A 10,426-nucleotide genomic window follows, 5' to 3' on the forward strand; every position below is an offset into this window, starting at 1 on the left:
CCAGAAGCACATAAGGAGATCAGGTATGGTCCGAGTGCAGGGCTCCTGGGTTCTGCTCGTTTCTGACCCTGACTCCTTCAGTGTCACTTGTAGCCTGATTTCCAGAGGTGCTGAGCCTCTCCCGTTCCCACTAAAGCCGACGGGAAGTACAGATGCTCAGCACTTCTGCAAGCCAGGCTGTTATGCTCTCTGCTCCCACCTCTTTGTCTTTGAAATCAGACTAATACTCCCTCGCCTTCCCATTTCACAGGGGTATTCTGTAGATTAGGGTCAGCCTTTGCGATGCGCTCTTAGGATGGAAAGCTCTAAGTACAGATTAAGGAGGCTACCAAGTGTGGTGTTAGCAATTTCACCCTAAATCAGAAAATTAAGTGAGTAAAACATTGCATCTCTCCGGCACGCAGACAGAAAGTCCTTGTGTGCTGCAGTAAGGGTGAGAAAATGTGAAAACAAGATGAGCATGATTTTTGATTTCCTATTTCTCACTGTTTATTTTTTCCCCTACTCCAACAGACTATGTTGAAATTCTGAAGAGTAAAATTACGGAGTTCCAGGACTTCTCAGTGGGAAGCTGCACATGGCCTTTCTGTATATATTCCCTCCTCCCTCATTTCTTCCTCGACCACCTCTACAGTAAGCCTGTTGCAGCGTACATGTTAACCAAAAACTGATCAATGGGAATGTCAAAAAAAAAAAAAAAGCACTATAGAAACAATTAACAAACAGCGCTCTGTTATATGAGATATACAAGTAGACAATTATAATAGACTTTTATAACACATTACTTTAACACACTTAATCATTTTATGACTACCATCATAAGTGCATCTGCACAGTGGACTGTTGGTTTACTGTATACTATCGATGGATAAATGTTTGTCTTGTTTTTAAAGTGTTATCTTACTGTTTTGTTTACATCATAGTCTATGGATTTGTTTTAAAGTGTACATCATTATCAAGTATACTCAATACCATTTTTTTCATTATTGTTATGTCTTAAGTTTTCATATACTGTAGTTTTCTGGGTTTGGGGGTATTTTTGTTTTGGGGTTTTATTTTGGTTTTTTTTTTTTTACTAAAAATGTTACAGTGGGAAACAGGAATTATGTGCTTGAAAAACACGACACAAGAATGTTCTGTCATTTTCTATAGTTTGGTTGTTTTCATCAGCTTACATTGCTTGTTTTAAATGGCTCCTTTTAAGATCTAGAATTTGCCTTCAAGTAGAGTCTGATTTTGTCTTACAAATGAAGGGACAGCTGGCATGTGAGCCCAGTTCATGGGTTTTACAAAGTGAGTTGAGTCTGGCTTCCTGAAAAGAGAAACTTTGCTACGTAATAAACAAAAAACATACTCAGTAAAAAGTTAGATATCAGCTAAAGGGGGAGATTTATTCAGAAAGCATCAGAAAACAAGGAATTACTCCAGTTTTGCTGTCCATTGCAGTGCCATTCTTAGCTCCAAATGGCACACAGTTTTTCTTGCTATTTCAGTGGTGCCATTAAAAAACCCTCCCACAAAACAGATGAGTAAGTGATGAGACAGATTCCGAGGGGTAAAGGAATTTTCCCCCATGCCCCGCCTCCTCCCCCTCCCCCCCGAGGAAACATAGCTGTAGTCCCCTTGAAACCCAGAGATGTAGACCTGGAATGGGTAATTTTGATTAAAAATTATGAAAATAACCGCCCCCACTACTTAGGGAAGATGGTGCCACCCAGTTGCCCTTGTCTCCAGTAAGTACGCAGCAGTATTCATTTGGTGGGGGCATTTCCTGACATTTCATCCGCCTACCCCAGTCATTTACTTCACCGTTAAGTCAGAGACATTTCCCAAGAGCTTTGGCTCTTTAAAACAAATAAACAAAGAACAAGCAACAAAGACAAGGACCCTTGAGTTTATCAGGCCTAGGCCATATTCAGAGATTTAACTCCTTGGATCAGTGGATGCATTTTGGCATCTTTTGTTTGCTCAGGAGCGATGAGTAAACTGAAGGATGACCAACCCCTCACGCCCTGCACTCACACAGTGCCATTCTGTCAATTGGCCAGAAAACAAATCTTGTCTTGGCTAAAGCAGGGATACCACTGCCGTGTTCGGCCCCAGCATAAGTCCACTGACATCAGTGGAGTTGTGCCAGAGATTTATTTGGCCTGTAAGTCTCTGAATAACTGAAGGGTGTCAACAGCAAGTAATTGTTCAAGGACTTGCAAGGGGGCATTAGGAGACTTTGGACAAAATATCAGGAAGAAACAGCGGCAAGCGAGATCAGGTAGCACGTGGAATAGTCTCCCAAGTGACGTCGTTTGGCACTGTGAACCGAGATGAGGACATGTCCCCTATAAACTGTCCTGCACTGGCGGGGGGGAGGGGTGCTCCAAACAACCTGCCTGGCCTTTTCCATCTGTGAGTGGCTAGTTTTTCCTGTATTGGCTGGAGACCTGCAGCTGAAGCAGCACCAGAATATCCCTACCCCTCTGCTGTAAAAGGCACGAACCCAGTTCCCGAGAGGCTAACCCTGTATGTCCAAAGGTCGAGCTGCTTATAAACACAATGGAGTCTGGGGATTGCTGAGGAAAGCAGAGGGGCAGTGATATTACAGCTGTAACAACCGCATGTTCGAGATAAGATTAATAGGTTCACTTCTTAACTTCTAACATTAGAGGCCAGAGCCTTCACCTGCCCCCCATCCCCTACCCCTCCCGAGGGAAGGTGCGACGCCCTCCATTTTGTGCCAGGAAAATGTGGGCAGTCTGGGCCGCGTGTTCTGTGGCGGTTTAAGGGCCTGGGCCTGTGATGTGCGGAGCGCCTTCTGGAAGGGCACTGAGTGCTCAGTGCCTAGTGAGGTCAGTGGAGTTGAAAGCCCTCGGCATCTCTGAGGATCAGGCCCTTACAACCCCAAGTACGAGTGCCGCCCTGAATTCCCACTGGCTGAGTGGTCGCCTTGTAGTCTGATTTCTGACACACGCATTTTTATCACCTTTTTGATTCCTCACATTGTGTAGTAAATGTCCTTGTCCCGTCACCTGGCCCTTTCACCTGAGCACTTACAGATGTTTGCTAACATTACCAATAACAGGTGCAAGTTACGGGTGCCTGCTAGACACAACTGGAGTGTCACTTTATGATCTAGCTTTGGTTCCTTCAGAAACAAGAACCCATGGAGAGTCCATAGTCAGTTCACATAGGGCCTGAACCAAGGGGAATCTTCCTGTTGACTTCAGTGGGTTTTGGATCAGGCCCTAAGGAACAAACTATGGTAATCTATTAGCCAGCCGCACGTATTAACCTTTGCTTGTGTCCTTACACATTCCCCAGCTGTCAGCATTCAAAACATACAGTGTTGCCTGAAACTAGCAACTCTAGTATATATTGGCTATGGTATACCTGTTCTTTTAACCACCGAGTTTCTGTTTCCCAAAATCATAACATTGTTAGTGGAAAAAGTGGATTTGAGTACTTCCTGTTTGCAATTATTTGTGTATCAAAATGGGTTTTGCACAACCTGTGCCAGTGCCTCAACAAAGAACAGACCTGATCTTCGTAAGCCAGAAAGGATGCGTTCAAGCTTGTATGGCTTTATGAGTTAAAGGAGGTTGGAACGTTTTCAGTGCTAAATGGATTTTTGTATATCTTGACACTTTGACGTAACCTCCTATTTTATTTAACTACTTAAACATCTGGCATAGATGTGCATAGAATGTAAACCTAGAATACAGCTGTTTTCATGTCACATTTAAAGCACTGAAAAAAAAATTAAGGATTATTTTTTAGTAAAGAGGTCCAATGAGGGATGTTCAGGGTAGATATATTAGGTGCCACAACAGTTTTTATATTGCTGGCAGATTTAGAGTTCACTTTTAAGTGAGTGTAAGGAAAGAAAAGCTTGAAGCACTAAAACTTCACCAAATTCAAAACAATCTCGGCAAAAATGCCGTTTTGAGGTAGCACTATTTAAACTAGTTGTGCAATGATTTGCTCTAATTTTCTTTGTTCAAAAAAGAAAACCAGTCGCCAGACTATAAATTTCCTAAATAGATGCATTCTATTACAAAGTCACCGCGCTAGTTCGTGACTCTAAACAAATGTCATAAAAGCATGGATTTCATCCTTTATTTGACAAGAGATGTATGTACGTTTGTTTAAATCAATATAATTTTAGTGACATTTTTATAAGCTTCCCACTTTCCATGAACCTATATTTTTTATTTATCCAAAGTTATTTCTCTTTGTCCATTTCTCTCAGCCTTATGCAAACAATATGCAAGAAATGCTGAAACTTGGATAAAACGGGTCATGCAGAGGGAAAATGAAAGCTGAGAATGATCATTTTCATAAAAAGGTTGTTAGTAGTTTCAATAAAAAAAATACTGCTACTAAACTGTAACATAAGCAGACAATAAGAGGGATTTAAAATAAAGTAGATTCATAAAACTATTAAAATTATTTTTGTTAACTTCAGTGTTTTTAGTGATTGGAATCTGATTTTGCAATCAGCCATGTTTTTTATTTTGAAATTTCTAGTGGATGATTTTTATCTTTGTATTTTTGCATCATCATGTTAGAGAAATCGTTACCTCTCTGGCCACATCCGCTTCGTTCCATTCCTGAGCACTCTGAAGCACTTTTCTCTCTGCCATGAGTGTCGTCTCATACTGCACTCAGAGTGGTCTCAAATGGACGGTGCTGGCTGGCTGCACTCTGCAAAACAAAACCTTTGCGCTCCCTGGGTGGCTTCTGGAACAGTCTCCGTTCCTGTGAGGTGTTCTCTCAACATACAGTCAGCTACAAAACACAGGTTAGAGTCCAGTGAAAATTACTTCGTTATACTCTAGCTGCACAAACAATAAACACAACGACGTATATGAATATGTAACTGTTGTAGATACATCTGGCCAGATAATGAGATGCATGTATCTGATCAGATGTATTCAGAAGTTTACATATTCCTTCCTAATGCAGTAGTATAGGCTCTAGAACATGCTAGTACACAGAATGATTGAGAAACTGGAGTCCTCATTTTTTATCCCTTGTACATTTCACATACATGAAAATTGAAAAAGGTGAAATTTATGAGGAAAATCTAATTTCCCATTCCTGTTGAATGGATTTAGTGTGATATTGACCTGATTTTACCATGTGCCTGTTGAAGGCCTTAGAATATATACTGTATGTTAATGACTGTAATAACTTTAAAAAAAAAAATTAGTTGATAGCCTAATCAAAATGTAAATATAGCTACAACACATTGTTACTAGGCATCAACACATTAATTCATGTCACATATTTTCATTTCTTTACTGTTAGTTTTTAAGGTTTTCATTATTGCTTTTTGATATCTTTAGTAACGAATGAATTTAATTTTGAAGGAGAATTAGAGAAAGTTTAAGATTTTTAATACATGTATTCAACCCATTTAGTTATATTCTAAACCAATACTGAGGCATGATAAGGTATAGAATATAGTCCATAACTAGTTTGTATAGTTTACAGTTTAAGAACAAAATTAACTTTGTATGTAACTCCTACAATGATAGATTCATTGTTAACTAATTATATTAAGTTGTTGTTGCTATGGCAACAAAACTACAACATGGCTACCTTTGTATACATTATTTGTGAAATTTTCACATGTAAATTAAAAGTGATGTGTAACAGTATGAGCTTGTTAAAGGTACAGTTCGATACTGTCAGATAAAGAGATGATTGAATATTTTTAAAATCCCAAAGTCCCATGTGAAAGCTGAATTTGTGTCTTTAGGTCACATTTTCAGTCAAGAAGTTTACAACACATGGATTTAGAGTCAGGTTTTATAGCTTGTAGAAATTGTTGTGTGGCTAGGGTTATTCCACAGTATTTTAGGGTTTAAAATGTAACACCCAGCATTTACAATACATTAACTGGTCTTTATTTCATGTTGATCATCATTGTGTGAATTCATAATTAACCAGTTTAAGTACTGTAGTCTGACTGCAATTATTATTTTTCCTGAAATTGAATACTCACACGATTATGTTAAAATCAGGGCTAAATAATTAAACATATGAATATTTTAATACTAATTTATATTAGCAAAACCTGTACATAAGAAAAATATTGTGGAATGACCCCGTAACAGTGTTGAAGATACAAATATGCTGCAGTTAAACTGATTCAGTTAGTGTACGAATGTGTGAGACACACCTTTTTTGCACTTATGTACATAGTCCACGAAAGAAATCCTTGGAACTTATTTTGAATATAAAAAGTCTGTAATAATACAGGAAAAGTTTGTAAAAGAGATAGGTATTACTAAGGCTTTGAAAAGGAGGAGTTTTTTGCTATAAAACTTATCTGAAAGCATGATGTTGCTTTGCTGTTGTAAAAGCTTTGTAGTTTGCCATAGCTTACTATACAGCAGACTGATAACAGGTCAGCTTCAACCTGCAGCACCGAAAATGGGAAACAGTACTTAATTAATTAGTAAGGTCATTAGCAAAGATTTTAATTGCTTTTATAGCAGCCTACATTTTAAAACACATTCTAGATCATGGTTTTTATAAGAAGTTGAGCTCATTGGGAATCATGTTAGGACCTGAATGTCACATGTGTTTCTGCTAGCCCCTAATCTTCTTTCTAGCCAATACTGTTTCTATCTATGATAGATTCGTATCATTCCAACAAGTGTTGCAAATGTCAATGGGAAACTGAACTATAGCCATTCATCAGGGATTTTATCTGCACGGAATGTGGAAGCTGGGAGAGACATTTCAAGAGCTTACCAAGTTTTAAGGGAGCAATAAAGTTGAGGATTGGTCCTGCTTTGAGCAGGGGGTTGGACTAGATGACCTCCTGAGATCTCTTCCAACCCTGGGATTCTATGATACTAAGCAAGTGGTGGAACTTGGGTTGTTTACAATTGTCTTGGGATACTTGTCTGCTGCTGCTAAACTGCCTTGGCATTTTGTTAGAGCGAGAGCCGTTGGTCCATGGCAATTTTCTGTCATGCCGCCTGGATTTCTTGGTGGTGGAGCTTCCATTACGGCCTGGTGGGCTGGGAGGTTGGATTGCGAATGCAGATCACCGCAGTGGCGTTAGCCTGTTGCATGGGTTAAAGTAGAGGAGGGAACAGAGAACTCAGCTTCCCATCTGCTCCTTCCTCAGCGCCCTCTCCTCCTTGAATGAGCAGATTCCCCATCCCCAGACAGGCTCCACCCCCCTCCAGGGATAGGGAGAGAAAGGGACACACCCTACCTGCATCGTCTCACTTTCCCTTCTGCAAGGAAAGGTGGATAAATAACACTCCGATCTCTCTTGTAGTCTCTTCAAATGGCCTCAAATTCTGTCAGCTGCATCCAGCCGTTCTGGGGAGGAATCCACCCAAGCCTGCCATGCACTCTGCTTTGGCATTAGTGCACTTTCTCCATGCTGGTGGAGTGTAAATGAAGGACTGTCTAGAAGCGGGAGAGGGGAATCCCAGGGACATGCACCCATCATTTCACTTGCCTCGCTCCAGGCCTGCTGTGGGAAATGAGCTCATCTTCTCCCCCTGCTCATCCTCTGGCTGAATCCTGTCACCAGCAAATGGGACAGTGATGTGACCATCGAAACCAGTGTTGACAGCCCCTAGAGCTGGTGAGACCCCTCGCCTCTTGCGATCTGATTTAGCCACTGCTTGCAGAACAGCATCACAGCTAGTCGGCAACTCAGCACGTAAAACCCCAGTGTTCATGCAGCGCTGCCGAGCATAAAAGGCTGCGGATCGGCAGAAGGCTGGGTTGGGAGGTGTTTTTACTTTCACCGGTAAGGGACAGAAATCTGATTGGCTAGCAGATATTTCTAATAGGGCCCACTCCTGCCTCTCCTGTGCTCCAGACCTCCCATTGACTTCCCGGGGAGCGTAGGCTGGGCAAGGATTGTGGAACGGTGCTCTCAGTGTAGCATACAATAACTCGCCCTTGTTAGGAACTCCCATTAGAGCCGGACACTGCTCTGCACCTAGAAGTGTATTTGTACACCTGGCGGGTTGCCCCCCGTGCCTTATTGCAACGGCATCATTTGCTAAAATAAAACGTTAAAATACTAATGATGGGGGGGGAAAGGATTCATGGTTTAAAATATCATTTCCCCATAGTAGATGGCTGGGACCCAAAGGCAGGGGAAGGTCTGGGATTCTTTTCCTGATTTTTAATTAGACCTGCATTGTACAATCACCAAAAGTCAACTCAAACCAATAGCATCATGGAACAGAAAATCCTGGAAGGTCTGTGAAAAGGCTGGGTTAGACCTTCACATTGGGTTAAATGTCCCAGATCAGCATTGTGTAGTAGAAGTGGCTGGTATTTCTGATATTTCCCATTTTCCCCACCACCACCCCCAAACCAGACATCAATTTTAGCACCTGAGCCTTCATTCCTTACTGGGAGTTCGAAGAACTGGGTTTTATATCTAACTAAGGAATGTAGGACTGCTGCAGAGTCCTCAAGGCTGCTGGATGTTCACAGGGCCAGCTTCTGCCATCAGTTAGGCCTCCGTTGGCCAAGGTACTTAAGAGTGCCTAATTTTTGAAGTAGGTGAGTTGTTCCGGTATCCTGGTGAATCAGAGCCTGAGACCCAGGCAATCTCATTGACCTCGGTAGGGTAACATGAGTGTAACCAAAGGTCAAATTCATCCTGTCGTCTTTCAAAGTGAAATAAATGAGGAAAAATGTTTTGGAGCTGTTGGCTCTTTCCTGAGCCCCATAAAAATCTAGGTTTGGCTACTGTAATTAGTTGGAACCAGTGCGTTATTGTGTAACAATGCATGCCTGCAGGCCAGTCAGAGCTCTCCTTTGTTGTAAGTCATTTTTATAATTAAGCGCATTCTCCTTTGTAGGATAATTAAACAAAAATACTTTGCACTGTGTGAAATGAATCACAGCCAGTAAAACTTTTTTTCACTAGGGTAAGAAAAGAACCTTTAATCACAACACCACAGCTAAAATCTTTGCTAGTGACCTTTACAGTCATATTCTCTATCATCAAAATAAAAACTGCACATGCCTCTCGAATGAGATATTTAAACATGCAAAAATAATACAACTACTAAATAAAACGAAGTTTTTATCCAAACACACAACAGAGAGAATTACCTGACACAGAATTACAAGGTTCCAGTTCTTTATTACTGTACACAAATGCTATTTGATAGTGGTGGAAGCCAAATGATTTTGTTGCCATGGCTTTTGTATCCTAGCAGATGAGGGGATGACGTGACCATTCTTAGATAGGCTTGTGGGATTTTTTTTCAAATTAGATTTATTATTATTATTTTAAATCATTAAAAAACCCATCCATTGTTACGTCACTTGACACTAGATCACCCGTTAAAAAATAATAATAGAGAATTGTATTTTAGGCAGTCACTAAAATCAGGAAGAGAATGTTCTCCTAAATTTTCAGTTTGTAACTTAAATAAATAGAACATTAATATTATTGTCCTGTGTAAAGTAGATATGGAAGCACGTTCTTCTTTTCCTAGATACTTCTGGTAAAACTTAAAGTAAGGGAATCGTTAGACAGATGTCAATTTAATTTACTGAAATAGTTTGATTTAAAAAAAATACTGTTAGCCCTGTGGAATTGTAACAATTAAAATATCATCAGCAAATCCCAACAGATAAAGGCTATTGTGATATTTCAGTTCCAGAACATAATATAGTTCATTCCCTCAACTGCTATCAACAAGGTGTACGCTTTGAATTTATTTTTCTTTTTGCCACATTATATTGCTGTAGTGCTTGTATGTGCTTTAGTAATGTGCATAATGCTACTCATTTTAGTATGTTACTTCTATATTGTTATTGTTTATTTTTTGATCTTTTAATAAAGTGTATAAAATTCTTGGTTATGTTTTTTATGGACCCATATCTACACGTTAATAGGAGTTCACTTTAAAGACTTTTCAAGTTCCAGTTTTAGTCCCAGTCTTTAAAGGTTCTGATGTAAAAATTACAATTAATGAAATTTGATTCAATGTTATACCTGATGCGTAGAACAACAGAATAAATTTCTTTCCAGAAAATACCTTCAGTATTTTGAATTATGTAGCTAGTGCATCCGTTTTATTGGCTGCATTAGGCTTATCATATTGAAGTTACTAACACAAGAAAGAAATTTGTATTTTAGAAAAATAAAAGTAAACTTTGCAGACACTGCCTACTGGTTTCTCTGGTGCCTTAGACCTTCTGAGACACATGACATGGTATGTTTTGTATTTTTTCTTAATTTCTTGCTGACCCTATTTTTGATGTAATTGGGGAGGAGATCGATACTATGCATTTGAAGATAACCATGAAGAATAAATGGAATGTGATTCAAATGTCTGCACCTTTTGTAGCACAAAAATGTGTGTATTAATTTTTCCCTTAACATGCATGCTAGGTGTCAAATGAATGGCACAGTGTAGCG

General features: G+C 39.8%; 1 protein-coding gene across 6 annotated transcripts in view; it reads left to right on the forward strand.

The window, feature by feature from the left end:
- MBNL3 (muscleblind like splicing regulator 3) overlaps nucleotides 1-9,859 on the forward strand; it is a 118,514-nt gene extending 108,655 nt beyond the window's left edge. For all 6 annotated transcript variants that reach the window (XM_039487133.1, XM_039487132.1, XM_039487135.1 and 3 more), the window contains one exon: nucleotides 514-9,859. The gene's annotated coding sequence lies outside the window, so the exon portion shown is untranslated. The remainder of the gene's footprint in view (nucleotides 1-513) is intronic.
- The last annotated feature ends 567 nt before the right edge of the window (nucleotides 9,860-10,426 follow it).

This window comes from Mauremys reevesii, linkage group 9 (genome assembly GCF_016161935.1).
Source record: "Mauremys reevesii isolate NIE-2019 linkage group 9, ASM1616193v1, whole genome shotgun sequence".
Lineage (NCBI taxonomy): Eukaryota > Metazoa > Chordata > Testudines > Geoemydidae > Mauremys > Mauremys reevesii.